The sequence below is a fragment of the Carcharodon carcharias genome, chromosome 18 (assembly GCF_017639515.1).
Source record: "Carcharodon carcharias isolate sCarCar2 chromosome 18, sCarCar2.pri, whole genome shotgun sequence".
In the NCBI taxonomy this organism is placed as follows: domain Eukaryota; kingdom Metazoa; phylum Chordata; class Chondrichthyes; order Lamniformes; family Lamnidae; genus Carcharodon; species Carcharodon carcharias.
The window spans coordinates 48,214,128-48,229,391 of NC_054484.1; positions in this window are offsets into that span (position 1 = coordinate 48,214,128).

Here is a 15,264-nt window from a genome sequence, read left to right on the forward strand (position 1 = left end):
CTTCTGGGCAACTTGTGCCTGTTTGCCAGTTTGGGTGGGTGTAAAAGGTCACAGGTCGCATACAAAGAGCAAAGAGAAATCTTGAGTTCTGCCCTCGGTCTTTCCTCAAGCAATATCACCAAAACTATAATTTGTCATTCATCACTCATTTGCTGTCTATGGGACCTTGCTGTGCATAAATTGGCTAATGGAACAGTACAAAATAAAGGGTACAATCCTAAAGGGTGTGCAAGAGCAAGTGATCTGGGTGTATATGTACATAAGTCATTGAAAGTGGCAGGACAGGTAGAGATAGGTCTAAAACATACAGTATTCTAGGTTTCATTAATAGGGGCATAGAGGACAAGAGCAGGGAGGTTATGATGAACTTATATAAGACACTGGTTAGACCTCAACTGGAATATTTTGTACAGTTCAGGACGCCACACAATAGGAAGGATGTGAACGCATTGGAGAGAGTGCAGAAGAGGTTTACAAGAATGGTTCCAGGGATGAGACACTTCAGTTATGAGGAAAGATTGGAGAAGTTGGGACTGTTTTCCTTGGAGAGCTGAAGGCTAAGAGGAGACTTGATAGGGGATTTCAAAATCATGAGGGGTGTGGATAGAGCAGATAGGGAGAAACTGCTCCCGCTCGTAAATGGATTGAGAACCAGAGGGAACAGTTTTAAAGTGTTTTGCAAGAGAAGCAAATGTGAGTGGTTAGGATTTAGAATGTACCACCTGGAAGTGCGGTGGAGTCAAATTCAATTGAGGCATTCAAGAGGGCATTGGATGACTATTTTTAGAGAAACAGTATGCAGGGTTACGAGGAAAAGGAAGGAGATTGGCACTGAGTTGAAATGCTCAGAAAGTCAGTGCAGACACGATTCTGTGGTTCTGTGAACCAAAGTGACTGCACTTTAACAGTGATCCATTCATTGTGAAGTACTTTTGTAGATTATGAATTGACAAGGTACTGTACAAATAAAAGCTAGTCCTTCCCAGAATCCAAACTAAAACACCAACAGTAGCCAACCATTTTAATATTACCAGTTCTTGACAAGGCAAAAGTAAACTTGCCAAATACCCAGCAAAACTGCATCTTTCCAGTGGTGCCTCTATGAATCTGCCAAATTGAATCTTGACCCTAGAATCAGGAGCCAGCTACACTAAATCCAGTACTGTAGAAAAGTGTCTTTAAAGTGTGTGTTTCCTGTTATCTGTCAGTGCATGATGGTTGTAATTAGGCCTCACATTATTGTTTATACTGGGCATCTGCTCTGCAAAGAACCTAGTGCTTGAATTGTTACACAGCGAGTTGTCTGGAACAGAGTCAGATGGAAGTGTAAACACTCTTTAGTGTGGGTGGTCTTGTGAATGGACACAAAAAAAATAGAATTTACTTTCTTAGATGCAAAACAAAGAAAAAAAACTGTTTACTGTAACAACCGGGTGACGCTAGTTCTATGCAAAAGGTGGGGAATGTAAAGAAGCCAAACGTCAGGGAGCTGCCATGAAGCAACTTATTCAGGTTCCCTGTGTAGTTTCTGCCAAACCTGCCTGACCTGTCGAGCAGCAGTAACTAAGAGTATTGCCATCTGACCACTCCCACACTGGGGCCTGCGTAAATGAACTGGAACTTAGGTCTATTGCATTCCTAAATATATCCTTGAAAACACTATTGAGAAGAGGAGACTATGCAAGGGAAGAGAACCACTCATCTCTTTATGTTGGCATTGTTTCATGCTCACAGGTTTAAGCTTTTAATCTGGGAAATGGCTGTTCACTTTTCCACCACAAAAGAATTTCTTCCCTCCTTTGCTAAAAGGTAATGATGATTCACATTAGGGTTTGATTCCACACACAATAGATTCAACACCCTGTAATAACTTTTAAAAGAGCTGGATATTTTCCTGAAAAGGAGAAATTTTGCAGGGCTGTGTGAGAAGAGCATTAATTGGGTTAATTGGATAGCTTTTTCAAATAAGAGCTGACATGATGGGCCTTCTCAAAAACTCAGCAGGTCTGGCAGCATCGGCGGAGAAGAACAAAGTTGACGTTTCGAGTCCTCATGACCCTTCAACAGAACTAAGTAGAAATAGGAAAGGGGTGAAATATAAGCTGGTTTAAGGGCAACGTCAACTTTGTTCTTCTCCACTGATGCTGCCAGACCTGCTGAGTTTTTTCAGGTATTTCTGTTTTTGTTTTGCATTTCCAGCATCCGCAGTTTTTTTGTTTTTGTTTTTATATATATATATATATATATATATATATATGATGGGTCTTCTACTGTGTTGTGTATGATGCTGAGGGGAATTCTACTGCCCTCACAGCTGCCCTTTACTGAACACCAAGTGTGATTACAGATAAACTCTGACGAGCCCAGTACACACTAGGCACACCCAAGAAGTGGCATAAAGATACTTGCAGGTATTGCCTGAAGGCTGTGTTGAGGAGAGCACCACAATTTACATCGTCAGTAACAATGATGGCAAATGAAGCATTTCCACTTAAATGAATATTTCTCAGCCAAATGAACTGCCCACTGAATCCAAATGGGGAAGCTTATTAAATTAACAACTGTTGGATAATCTCCAGAAACATGGCTGAATGTGTCATCCACGGAATTTACAAAGCTTGGGCACTGCTCCCCAGCCCAGAACCAGATTGCAGGAAGATATTACAGATAACCAGCATACAAGAGTAACAGAGCTATAGAAAATGGGAACAGAAGGAAATGATCCATGATTAGATGGAGAACAGGAATGGTAATAGATAAGGAGGTAATAGTAAACATTAGAGAAACAAAAGTTGCACCCCAGATCCACATGTTTGTGAATGATTACAGCAGAATATCAAACAACAACAACCACTGGAATGAAGATAGTTTCTGGGCAATCAGCCTCCCTGAGAGCTCCAATCTGCACTTGTATTCTTGGCCATCCACCATCATCCTGTATCTTTACTTCCTCAATCTCATCTCTTCCAATGTTCCCTTGGCTCTAACTGCAAGTTAACTGCTAATTTAAACCACTGCTGTGTCACCTCCTGTCCATGTCTTTTTTTAATTCATTGCCCTCGAGAAGGTAGTAATGAACCACCTTGAACCATTGCAGTCCATGTGATGCAGTTACACCCAAAGTGCTATTAGGGTGGGAGTTCCATGATTTTGACCCAGTGACAGTGAAGGAACAGCTGTATAATTCCAAGTCAGGATGGTGTGTGGCTTGGAGAGCAATTTGTAGGCATTTAGGTATCTGCTAAAATGTCAAAGGGATATGGTTAAACTCCATCTTATTGGAGATGGGTATTGCCTGGCACTTGGGTGATATGAATGTTACTTACCACTTATCAGCACAAGCCTGAATATTGTCCAGATCTTGCTGCATATGGACATGGACTGCTTCAGTATCTGAGGAGCTATGAATGGGACTGAACACAGTACAATCATCAGCGAACATCCCCAATTCTGACCTTATGATGGAAGGGAGATCATTGATGAAGCAGCTGGAGATGGTTGGGCCTAGGATGCTACCCTGAGGAACTCCTGCAGTGATGTCCTGTGGCTGAGATGATTGACCTCCAACAATCACAGCCATCTTCCTTTGTGCTTGGTATGACTCTGACCAGTGGAGAGATTTCCCCCTGAATTCCATTTACTCCAGTTTTGCTAGGGCTCCTTGATGCCACACTCGTTCAAATACTGTTTTGATGTCAAGGGCAGTCACCCGCACCTCATCTCATGAGTTCAGCTCTTTTGTCCATTTTTGGACCAAGGCTGTAATGAGGTTGGAGCACAGTAGCCCTGGTGGAACCCAAACTGAGTATTGATGAGCAGGTTATTGGTGAGTAAGTGCAATTCGATAGCATTGTCGACAACACCCTTCATCACTTTGCTGTTGATTAGGGGTAGATTAATGGGGCAGTATTCCATCAGAAAGTATTTGTCCTGCTTTTAGTAGACAGAACATACCTGTCGGGTAGATGCCAATGTTGTAGCTGGAACAGCTTGGCTAGAGTTGTGGCGAGAGCACAAGCCTCCATCTCCAAAGTCGGGATACTGTTGGATGTTTGCTGTATACTGCTTTTTGTCTGCTCCTTGCTTTCCTTGGTGAACACTGGAGCTTTTCTCAAATTTGTCTTCCAAATTCCTGGGCTTCTCTGGACATCAAGACTACACTTCTGCACTTGACTACACTGAATTACAACACAAGGCTCAGCTGTTATGTCACTGATCTGCTGCTCTGTTGCTTAAATGTAAAAGTAATTTTGAACTGCTTACATCCCATTCCCTCACTGCTGCTATCCCCTGGACCATCAGAACTTTTAACAATGTGTTCAGTCATGTGAAGTTAAGACTCGGCCTAGAGTTCAATAATTGAAGTGTTGGTATCAAACCAGAATCGCACACTGATTGACATCATAGTCTACCTGTTCTACACGCTGCCAGCAGTCATTAAGTCTTCGCGTGCAAACTCTTTACCAACATGGCATCTGGCACACTTCCTATCGGAAGTGACTATGAGCCTCTTGGATGCCTTTTTTGAACACTAGGTTTTCACTCTGCCTAAGATGGGTGAAACAGAGTCTATTTTCTTCACATTGGCAAACAGCTTTATAAGGACCAAATACCAGTGATATGCTGCATCTATTATATAATGCTCCTAGAATCAGTCAGGCTTTGTAACAGGCTGCCAGTACTAGCATCACCTCCATGTTCTGTCTGAAAATTCAAGCCTGTTGTTCTCAGGTAAATGAAAGCCCTTCTTTTTGCACTCTGTTGTCTCCTAGGTCTCTGAGTGGAATCCCTTGGTCTGCCAAATACAGAATGGATTCTTCTGGCTAATTGATTGCTCATTCCAAACCCTACAGTACCATTACACACCTTGCAGACTCCAACGCTGCACAAAATGTAACATAGAAGTATAGGAACATTGGAATAGGAGTAAGCCATTTAGTCCCTCGAGCCTGTTCCGCCCGTCAATGCGGTCATGTCTGACATAAGACCTCCAGTTCTTGACCCTGTTATAAAGCCATGCTTTATATTGAAAGTGACATTATGTATTTATTGAGTAAACCACTGGCTGAGTTTTAAAAGAATAAGCACCATGAACAGATGCTACTTAAAATCCAAACACTAGATGGCATCTAACTGGAACTTACAAGGGGGGAAAAAGGGACAGAAGGCACCAGGCTTTTCAAAGCAAAAGACTTTCTTGGAACAGAACCCCAAAAGAGATTTAATTATAACTGTGTCTCATCCAAAGAGGGTGACAAGAAATTCAAACTTAAACAGAAAATAGCTGTTGCAGACATGCCCGCTGCAGCAGTTGGGAGATTGAAATGTGTGAGTTTTTAGTCTGAATATTGTCTGGTGGGGAAGTGTTATAAAGCCATGCTTTATATTGAAAACAAATGTTGGTATTTATTGGGCTGAAAACTACTGGTAGAACTTTACAAGATTGAAATGGCATTTCAGTAACTTGAAACAACAGCTTCCAAAATGGCTGAACATTTGCATAACTGCACATCACAAATTCCTAAGCCCTTAAAATGGAGTCAGCCTTTCTAGAAAATCCCACCAAAGAAAATCACCTTAGAGGAGTGTGAATGGATGATTTCCTGACCCATTCACAAAACATCAGACAATCACCTGTGGATTCAACCGGATAGGGACAAGCATTAGATGTAATCACTTTAGCCAATAGACCCTGGCAAAGAAAGGAATTCATCCAACCATAATCCAATCATATCTAAACCATGGACCTGGAATCAACTTGCTACTACCATGTTTGGATAACTGGTCAGATGGTGAGAGGGTATAAGCTGATCGGCCAACTAACCCTTTTTTGTGTTTAAGAAACTGCTTTCCTCCAGACCACAGAACATAAGCAGAAGAGATGCCAAAGAAGCAAGACCCCTGAGTGGGGCACATCCCTCTCCATTCAGCCTGCATGTCCTGCCTGATTTTTGATCCCGCAGGCACTGTTTTAAGAATCAGCCTAGCAGCTGTTGCCTCAAGAAGAACAGATATAAACTGTTCATCAACATCCTTAAACCATCTCAAAGGGAAATCTTGAGGGACCATCGAGCCAAGCCTGAAACCAGCCAAGTCATCAACATATAAGGCCCATATATCACTAACCAAAAACAAAAATACCTGGAAAAACTCTGCAGGTCTGACAGCAGCTGCGGAGAGGAACACATTTTGAGTCCAAACAGGACAAGTAAAAATAGAAGCGGTGAAATATAAGCTGGTTTAAGGGTGGGTGGGACAGGTAGAGCTGGATGGAGGGCCAATAATAAGTGGAAATAACCAAAAGTTGTCACAGACAAAAGGACAAAGAGGTGTTGAAGGTGTTGATATTATCTAAGGAATGTGCTAATTAAGGGTAGAAAGCAGGACAAGCAAGGTACAGATAGCCCTAGTGGGGGTGGGATGGGGTGAAGGAATCAAAAAAAGCTAAAAGGCAGAAATAAAACAATGGAAAGGAAACACATTTAAAAATAATGGAAATAGGTGGGAAAAGTAAAATCTATATAAATTATTGGAAAAAAAAGAGGGGAAAGTAAAGGGGGTGGGGGTGGAGGAGAGAGTTCATGATCTAAAATTGTTGAACTCAATATTCAGTCCGGAAGGCTGTAAAGTGCCTAGTCGGAAGATGAGGTGCTGTTCCTCCAGTTTGCGTTGAGCTTCACTGGAACAATGCAGCAAGCCAAGGACGGACATATGGACATGAGAGCAGGGTGGAGTGTTGAAATGGCAAGCGACAGGGAGGTCTAGGTAATGCTTGCAGACAGAGCAAAGGTGTTCTGCAAAGCGGTCACCCAGTCTGCGTTTGGTCTCTCCAATGTAAAGGAAACCGCACTGGGAGCAACGAATGCAGTAGACTAAATTGAGGGAAGTGCAAGTGAAATGCTGCTTCACTTGAAAGGAGTGTTTGGGCGCTTGGACGGTGAGAAGAGGGGAAGTAAAGGGGCAGGTGTTGCACCTTCTGTGGTTGCATGGGAAGGTGCCGTGGGAGGGGGTTGAGGTGTAGGGGGTGATGGAGGAGTGGACCAGGGTGTCCCAGAGGGAATGATCCCTGTGGAATGCCGCCGGGGGGGGTGAAGGGAAGATGTGTTTGGTGGTGACATCATGCTGGAGTTGGCGGAAATGGTGGAGGATGATCCTTTGAATGCGGTGGCTGGTGGGGTGATAAGTGAGGACAAGGGGGACCCTATCATGTTTCTGGGAGGGAGAGGAAGGTGTGAGGGTGGATGCACGTGAGATGGGCCGGACACAGTTGAGGGCCCTGTCAACCACTGTGGGTGGAAAACCTCAGTTAAGAAAGAATGAAGACATGTCAGAGGAACTGTTTTTGAAAGTGGCATCATCAGAACAGATGCAACAGAGACGAAGGAACTGAGAGAATGCGATGGAGTCCTTATAGGAAGCGGGGTGTGAGGAGCTGTAGTCGAGGTAGCTGTGGGAGTCGGTAGGCTTGTAATGGATATTGGTGGACAGTCTATCACCAGAGATTGAGACAGAGACGTCAAGGAAGGGAAGGGAAGTGTCAGAGATGGACCATGTGAAAATGATGGAGGGGTGGAAATTGGAAGCAAAATTAATAAATTTTTCCAGGCATATCACAACTTCTATTGGACTTGAACAATGGCTTAACTCATCCTCCCACTTTATAAATTACGTGTCTGTGCGTGTGTGTGTGTCTGGAAGTTAGAACACTTGAGTGCATGCGTGCATGAAAGTTAGAGTGTTTTTATTATTTTTATTTAGACCAGTGTTAGATACAATAAATACTATCCTCTTTTCTTTTTAAAAACTGACAAGGAAACTTGCCATGAAATAAACTTGCTATGAAACTTGCCTGTTTATTGTCTTTTACAGTCACAGCACGTAAATAGTTAAACACTCACTGAATTGGCAAGGATACCTTCCTTAAAAAAAACCTGTTGCGATCAAAAGAAGAATGTAAAAAGAGGGGAGCCATTCTGCCCCTCCTTGCCCGATTAGAACAGTCCCATATCCTTTAATACTTTTGGTTAACCAAAGTTTATCAATCTCAGTTTTAAAATTAACAATTGACCTAGCATCAATTGACATTCATATGAGAACTCCAAGCTTCTACCAATCTTTATATAAAAAAGTGTTTTTTAACTTCTCTCCTCAAAGATCTGGCTCTAATTTTTAAACTATGCCCCTAGTCCCAAACAGCAGAAATAGTTTTTCTATATCAACCCTATCGGTTTCCTCTAATATCTTGAAAACCTTAGTCAAATTACCTTCTAAATTCAAAGGAATACAACTCTAATTTATGTAGTCATACCTTGTAATTTAACCCTTGGAGTCTGAATATCATTCTGGTAAATCTACACTACAATCCCTCCAAGTCCAATATACTCTTGTTAAAGTGTGTGCCCAAAATTAGGCACAGTAGTTCAGGTGCAGTCTAACCACAGCTGCAGCATGACTTCCTGTATTCCAGTTCTCTCCATGTAAAGGCCAACATTCCATTAACCATTCTGATTATTTTCTGTATCTGTTTATGACACTTCAATGATCTGTGTAACTGGAACCCCAGTAGGCTCTTAAGACCGCCATTGTTTCTACTTTTTCACCATTTATAAAGTATCCTAGTCTATCCTTATTAGGTCCAAAGTGGATGGTCTCATATTCACGTACATTGAAATCTATTTGCCTCAGTGTAGTAATTGAAAGTATAACTGCCCCCCCCCCCCCCCACCGCTGTCTATCAGGGATCGCGTGACGTCCTGGGATGCTTCGACCAATGAGCCCTAAGCATGGGAAATCTGGGGGTGGGGCTTCCTGATTAGAGTCCTGATCAAGCATGTAGCACCTGAAAACTCTGTACTAAAGTTTATCTGTGTCTTGTTGAAACTTGTCCGCTCCGTAGAGTCATTACATTTGATGACGAGGGTAAAATAGCCCCAGTGCTGCACCTTGTCCTGTTACCGTGAGTATATCGAATCTTAAGAAAAAACAAAAGACTACTCACCAATCGTGCCATTCTTCAACCAAATCGACCCTTATGATGCTACTATGGAAGACCGGAGCCAGTATGTAGAGTGCCTTGGTTTTTATTTCACAGCAAATGAAATTACCACAGAGAAAGCAGTCCTTTTGAGTGCATGTTGCAATAAGGCATACAATCACATCTGCAGCCTGACTGCCCCGAACGCACCTATTCCAAGTCCTATAATGAATTAGTGGACTTCCAGTACTTCCAGCAGAAGCCATCCATAATTATGCTGCGTTTTAAATTTAATTCCAGAGTTAGGGCCCCAGGAGAGCCCATTGCAACCTATATAGCAAACCTTAAGCAGTTGACAGAACACTGCAACTTCAGAGACACATTAAAATGATAAGCTGCAGGACCGATTAGTTTGTGGAGTTCAGAACAATGCCATACAGTGCCATTCATTCACCGAGGTCAACATCAACTTTAAGCACACCCTAGAAATCTCCCTCGCCATGAAAATTGCTGAGAGAGACCCGCAGTCTTTGCAACATGTACAACATGGTGCTGCTCTTCATGTGGGGCGGGAACCAACCACTGGGTGTGGTGCAAAAACCAGACTCACAGCATCGAAGCGAGAGGCAACGACGCTGTTAGTAACATGACAAGGCCTAGTAGAAACACTTCAGCAGAGATTCCAAGGTTAAGGTGATATAGGTGTGGGGGTGACCATGGACTGGACATCTGTAAATTCAAGGAGGCAGAATGTCATTACTGCCACAAGAAAGATCACATGGTAAGGCAGTGCTGGGCTAAGCCTGTAAAGCAGCAAATCAACATGATTGAATTAAAAATACAGCCGAACCTGAAGCTGCTGACACCGACATTTATTTGCTGTAAAATGTCATTGCTGTAAAAACTGAACCTATCACTGTCACAATCCAAGTTACTGAGAAGCCACTAATAATGGAGTCTCAACTACAGTGGTAGGAGATCGCACTTTCGAATACTTTAATGAAGGTACCCAGCCACTAAACCTGGAGCAGACAACTGCTGAATTAAAGATATGCACTGGAGAATCTATTCAGGTAAAGGGCATGACCACAGTGCAAGCACCTTAAAGGCAAAAGACAGTCCAGCATTTTTTTATTAATTCATGGGATGTTAGCTTCGCTGGTTGGGCCAGCATTTATTGTCCAACCCTAGTTGCCCTTGAGAAGGTGGTGGGTGAGCTGCCTTCTTGAACCACTGAAATCCATGTAGTGTAGGTACACCCACAGTGCTGTTAGGGAGAGTTCTAGGATTTTGACCAGGTGACAGTGAAGGAACGGCAATATATTTCCAAGTCAGGATGGTGATTGACTTGGAGGGGAACTTCCAAGGGGTGGTGTTCCCATCTATCTGCTTCCCTTGTTCCTCTAGATTTGGAAGGTGCTGTATAGGGAGCCTTGGTGAATTCCTGCAGTGCATCTTGTAGATGGTACACACTGCTGCTACTCCGCGTCAGTGGTGGAGGGAGTGAATGTTTGTGGATGTGGTGCCAATCAAGTGGGCTTCTTTGTCCTGGATGGAGGCAAGTTTCTTGAGTGTTGTGGGAGCTGCACTCATCCAGGGAAGTGGAGAGTATTCCATCACACTCCAGACTTGTCCCTTGTAGATGGTGGACAAGCTTTGGGGAGTCAGGAGGTGAGTTACTCGTCACATGATTCCTAGCCTCTGACCTGCTCTTGTGGCCACAGTATTTATTTGACTAATCCAGTTCAGTTTCTGGTCAATGGTAACACCCCAGGATGTTGATAGCGGGGGATTCAGTGATAGTAATGTCATTGAACATCAAGTGGCGATGGTTGGATTCTCTCTTGTTGGAGATGGTCATTGCCTGGCACTGGTGTGGCGTGAATGTTATTTGCCACTTGTCATCTCAAGCCTGGATATTGTCCAAGTCTTGCTGCATTTGGACATGGACTGCTTCAGCATCTGAGGAGTCGCGAATAGTGCTGAACATTGTGCAATCAACAGTGAACATCCCCACTTCTGACATTATGATGGAAAAAAGGTCATTGATGAAGCAGCTGAAGATGGTTGGGCTAAGGACACTACCCTTAGGAACTCCTGCAGTGATGTCCTGGAGCTGAGATGATTGACCTCCAACAACCACAACCATCTTCCTTTGTGCTAGGTATGACTCCAACCAGCGGACAGTTTTCCCCCGATTCCCAATGACTCCAGTTTTGCTAGGGCTCCTTGATGCCACACCCTGTCAAATGCTGCCTTGATGCCAAGGGCAGTCAATCTCACCTCACCTCTGGAGTGCCTATGATAATAATGAAAGGAGGAGGACCCAGTCTTTTAGGCTGATACTGGTTACAGAAGATCAAGCTTGACTGGTCTGAGATATTTCACCTGAAATCAGGAGGAGTTTCTCAACTGCTAAGGAAATACAACATGGTTTTTCGGGATGAAATAGGGAAGTTAAAAAGCATGCATGCCAAGATGTATGTGTATCCTCAGGCGAGCCATGCTTCTTTAAGGCCAGACCTGTACCTTATGCATTGAAGATGAAGGTGGATGAAGAACCGTGCCAGTTAGAAAAGCTGGGCATCATCCAACCAGTCCAATTCTCAGAGTGGGCAGCACCCACAGTTCCAGTGGTTAACCCTGACCAATCCATACATATTTGTGGGGACTATATATTGACCATAAATAAGGTAGCAAAACTAGACAAGTACCCCATTCCAAGGATTGACAACTAATATGCCAAGCTGACTGGAGGCAAGTCCTATACAGGATTGGATCTGAGCCACGCCTACCAACAATTAGAGTTGGATAGCACGTTGAGAGAATATGTGGCTATTGACACATACAGGGGTCTTTATCAATACACTCACCTACCCTTTGGGTAGGCATGAGCTATCTCCTAGAGAACAATGGAGAGTCTTTTGCAAGGGCTTCCCTGAGTGGTAGTTTACCTAGATGATGTTCTAATCACAGGGTCAACCGAGACTGAACACTTGGCCAACCTGGAGGAGGTGCTAAGAAGGTTCATGGATGCCAGTGTATGGTTAAAGAAGCAAAAATGTACATTTCAAGTGCCAGAAGTTTACTTATCTGGGTCACAGGATGGATGCCACAGGTTTGCAGCTGGTAGGAGAGAAAGTTTGGCCAATAAAAAATGCACCCTCACCATCCAATGTCACCAAACTCAAAACCTTTCTGGTTATGATCAGCTACTATAGCCGCTTCTTGCCTCACTTATCAACTGTGTTGGCATCATTACACTTGTTAAAAAAGAATCACTGTTGGTCATAGAATTCACAACAGGAAGAAGCCTTTGGGAAAGAAATTGCTGTATTTGTTGTGTTTATTGGCACACTACGACTCATCAAAAGAGTTGTTATTAACATGTGATGCCTCGCCTTATGGTGTAGGAGCCGTGTTATCACATAGAATAGAAAATAGATCAAAAAGCTCATTGATATGTCTCAAGAACCCTCTCCACGGCCGAGAAGGGTTATTCCCAGCTAGAAAAGGAAGGTTTATCAGTGATATTCGGAGTGAAAAAATTGCACCAGTACTTGCATGGCTGCCATTTCACCATTGTGTTGGACCATAAGCCATTAATGGGTTTATTCAACGAGGACAAGGCTATTCCGCCAATAGCGTCAGCAAGAATACAACACCGGGCTCTGACATTATCTGCGTATGAGTATACTTTTATGTACTGTCCTGGCCTACACATTGCAAATGATGCACTCAGTCATCTCCCGTTACTAGATAGCATTACACATGCTTCTGTTCCACAGTAAGTTATGCTACTACTGAATTTCTTGGATTCTTAGCCTGTGTGTGTGAAGCAAATTAGAAATTAGATGAACAGAGATCCAATATTGTCGAAAGTCAGAGTCTTTGTTTTACAAGGATGATCAAATTCGCGTGTATCTGAAGAATTGAGACCAATCCATGTCAGAAACAGAGTTAAGCTGTCAAGATGGAATTGTGTTGTGGGGTTCAAGAGATGAGGCCCTATCACAAGGTAGAGAACCATTCTAGATGGAGCTTCATAGTGCGCATCCAGACATATCAAAGATGAAAATGCTTGCATAAAGATATGTCTGACAGCCAGACATTGACAGTGATATTGAAAGCATGGTCAAGCAACAACAGAAGTCACCTGTTTCAGCGGTTGCATGGGAAGGTGCCGTGGGAGGGGTTTGAGGTGTAGGGGGTGATGGAGGAGTGGACCAGGGTGTCCCGGAGATTTTTCTTTTCCTGCCTACTTCCATTATTTTTAAACATATTTCCATCCATTGTTTTATCTCTACCTTTTAGCCTTTTTTGATTCCTTCACCCCACCCCACCCCCTCTAGGGCTATCTGTACCTTGCTTGTGCTGCTTTCTACCCTTAATTAGCACATTCCTCAGATAATATCACCACCTTCAACACCTCTTTATAATTTTGTCTGTGACATCTTTTGGTTATCTCCACCTATCACTGGCCCTCTAGCCAGCTCTATTTGTCCCATCCCCCCCACCTCCACTTAAACCAGATTATATTTCACCTCTTTTCTATTTTTACTTAGCTCATTTGAAGGGTCATTCGGACTCAAAACATCAACTGTGTTCCTCTCCACAGATGCTGCCAGATCTGCTGAGTTTTTCCAGGTATTTTTGTTTTTGTTTTGGATTTCCATCATCCGCAGTTTTTTGCTATTGCCATAGCTTTGAGTATTTTAATTATTAGGCTGGATTCAACCAAGTACCATAAGCTATTCATTTCTCACCAAAATATGAACAATGAAACAAATTGCGCAGTTTATGTTTTACCCCAAGGTCAATTTGAACCTCAAAAAACCCCTCCCCTCATGGAGGTGTTACCTGTGGCATAGTTTGTAGCTTTCAAGACTCAAATTCCTGACTGAGAGGCACAAGTCCCACTGAAATTTCCGTTCGGCCTGCAGGTGCATGCCTGACACACTAGTGTGAAATAGCATGCGGTGATGTTGGGCGAGTGTCCCAGTGTCATCGTGCACTCAATATTTCAGTCAGCACCCGACAATTAAGAGGCCTATTAAGGCCACTAAAGTATCAATTAACAAGGATTTTTCACAGCTCGTCCAACCTTACAGTTGACGGGTGGGCAAATCAGCCAGGCAGCCTTTGAATTTTACAGGAAAACTCATCCAAGGGCGGGATGAGGTTTTTGTAGTCAAATGAAAAAAAAAATCTACGCACAGAATTTTTAATAATGCCCACACACAGGTGACTCATTCTGATGCGTGGACATTTGAGATTTCAAATTCTGTCTTTATTGATTTTAAGTTCATTAGCTCCCTGAGGCAGCTTTCTTTCTGCGCCCCCACTGGACCCGTGCTGACTTCAGCACTCACCCTCTTCCTTTCCCTACCCCAGTAGTGCTGAGTCTTTCAGCGCCTTTCACCCCGGCTGGCCTTTAATTGACCACCCTGCGTGAAATCACACTCGGGGGCCGATTGTGGGTGGCAGCCCATTCTCCAGCTGCTCCCGGGCCCGCCAACCCAAAAATTCTACCCCAGGACTTGAGCACAAGAATCAAGGCTGCTATTCCAGCATAGTGCTGAGCACATCCTGTACTGTCAGAGGTGCCATCTTTTAAATCAAGGCATTAAATCAAGGCCCCCTCTGCCCTCCAAGGAGGACATAAATGATCCCATGGTACACTTGAAGAGCAGGACAGCTATCCTTGGTATCCCCTGGCCAACATTTAACCCTCAAAACATCAAAAAAAAATTGATATCTAGTAATTATTACCTTGCTGCTTGTGGGAGCTTCTTGTAGGAAGTGTAGGAACCAATATGCACACATCACATCAGTGACTACACTAAAAAAAAGTACTGCATTGGGTGTCTCAAAACACTTTATAGTCAATAGTTTTGTAAGGTGCTATATAAATGCAAGCTTTTTTCCCCCCTCTTCACCCCTCCCTATAACATTAACTGTAATTTGCAACTATTGCACAATAAAAATGTTAAACTAGTTAAGAGCATGTTAGTGGTACACCCTCTCCAAAGGGAGATTCACAAATGACTGCAACCAGTAGATGGTGAGACATCAGGGATTATACAATTATTGAATATTCTACTAGAGATATGGCTATAGGCAAACAAACAAAAAAAGCATTAGAATTATCCCTCTGCACTCTGATACAGAAGCAGCATTCAACCCATATCACCACTTCCATTGGCTCCATACCCCATTGTCACTTCCTTAAAACCCATCCAGCATCCTTATAACTTTTGATTACACACAAGGCTCACATTCACCTCATT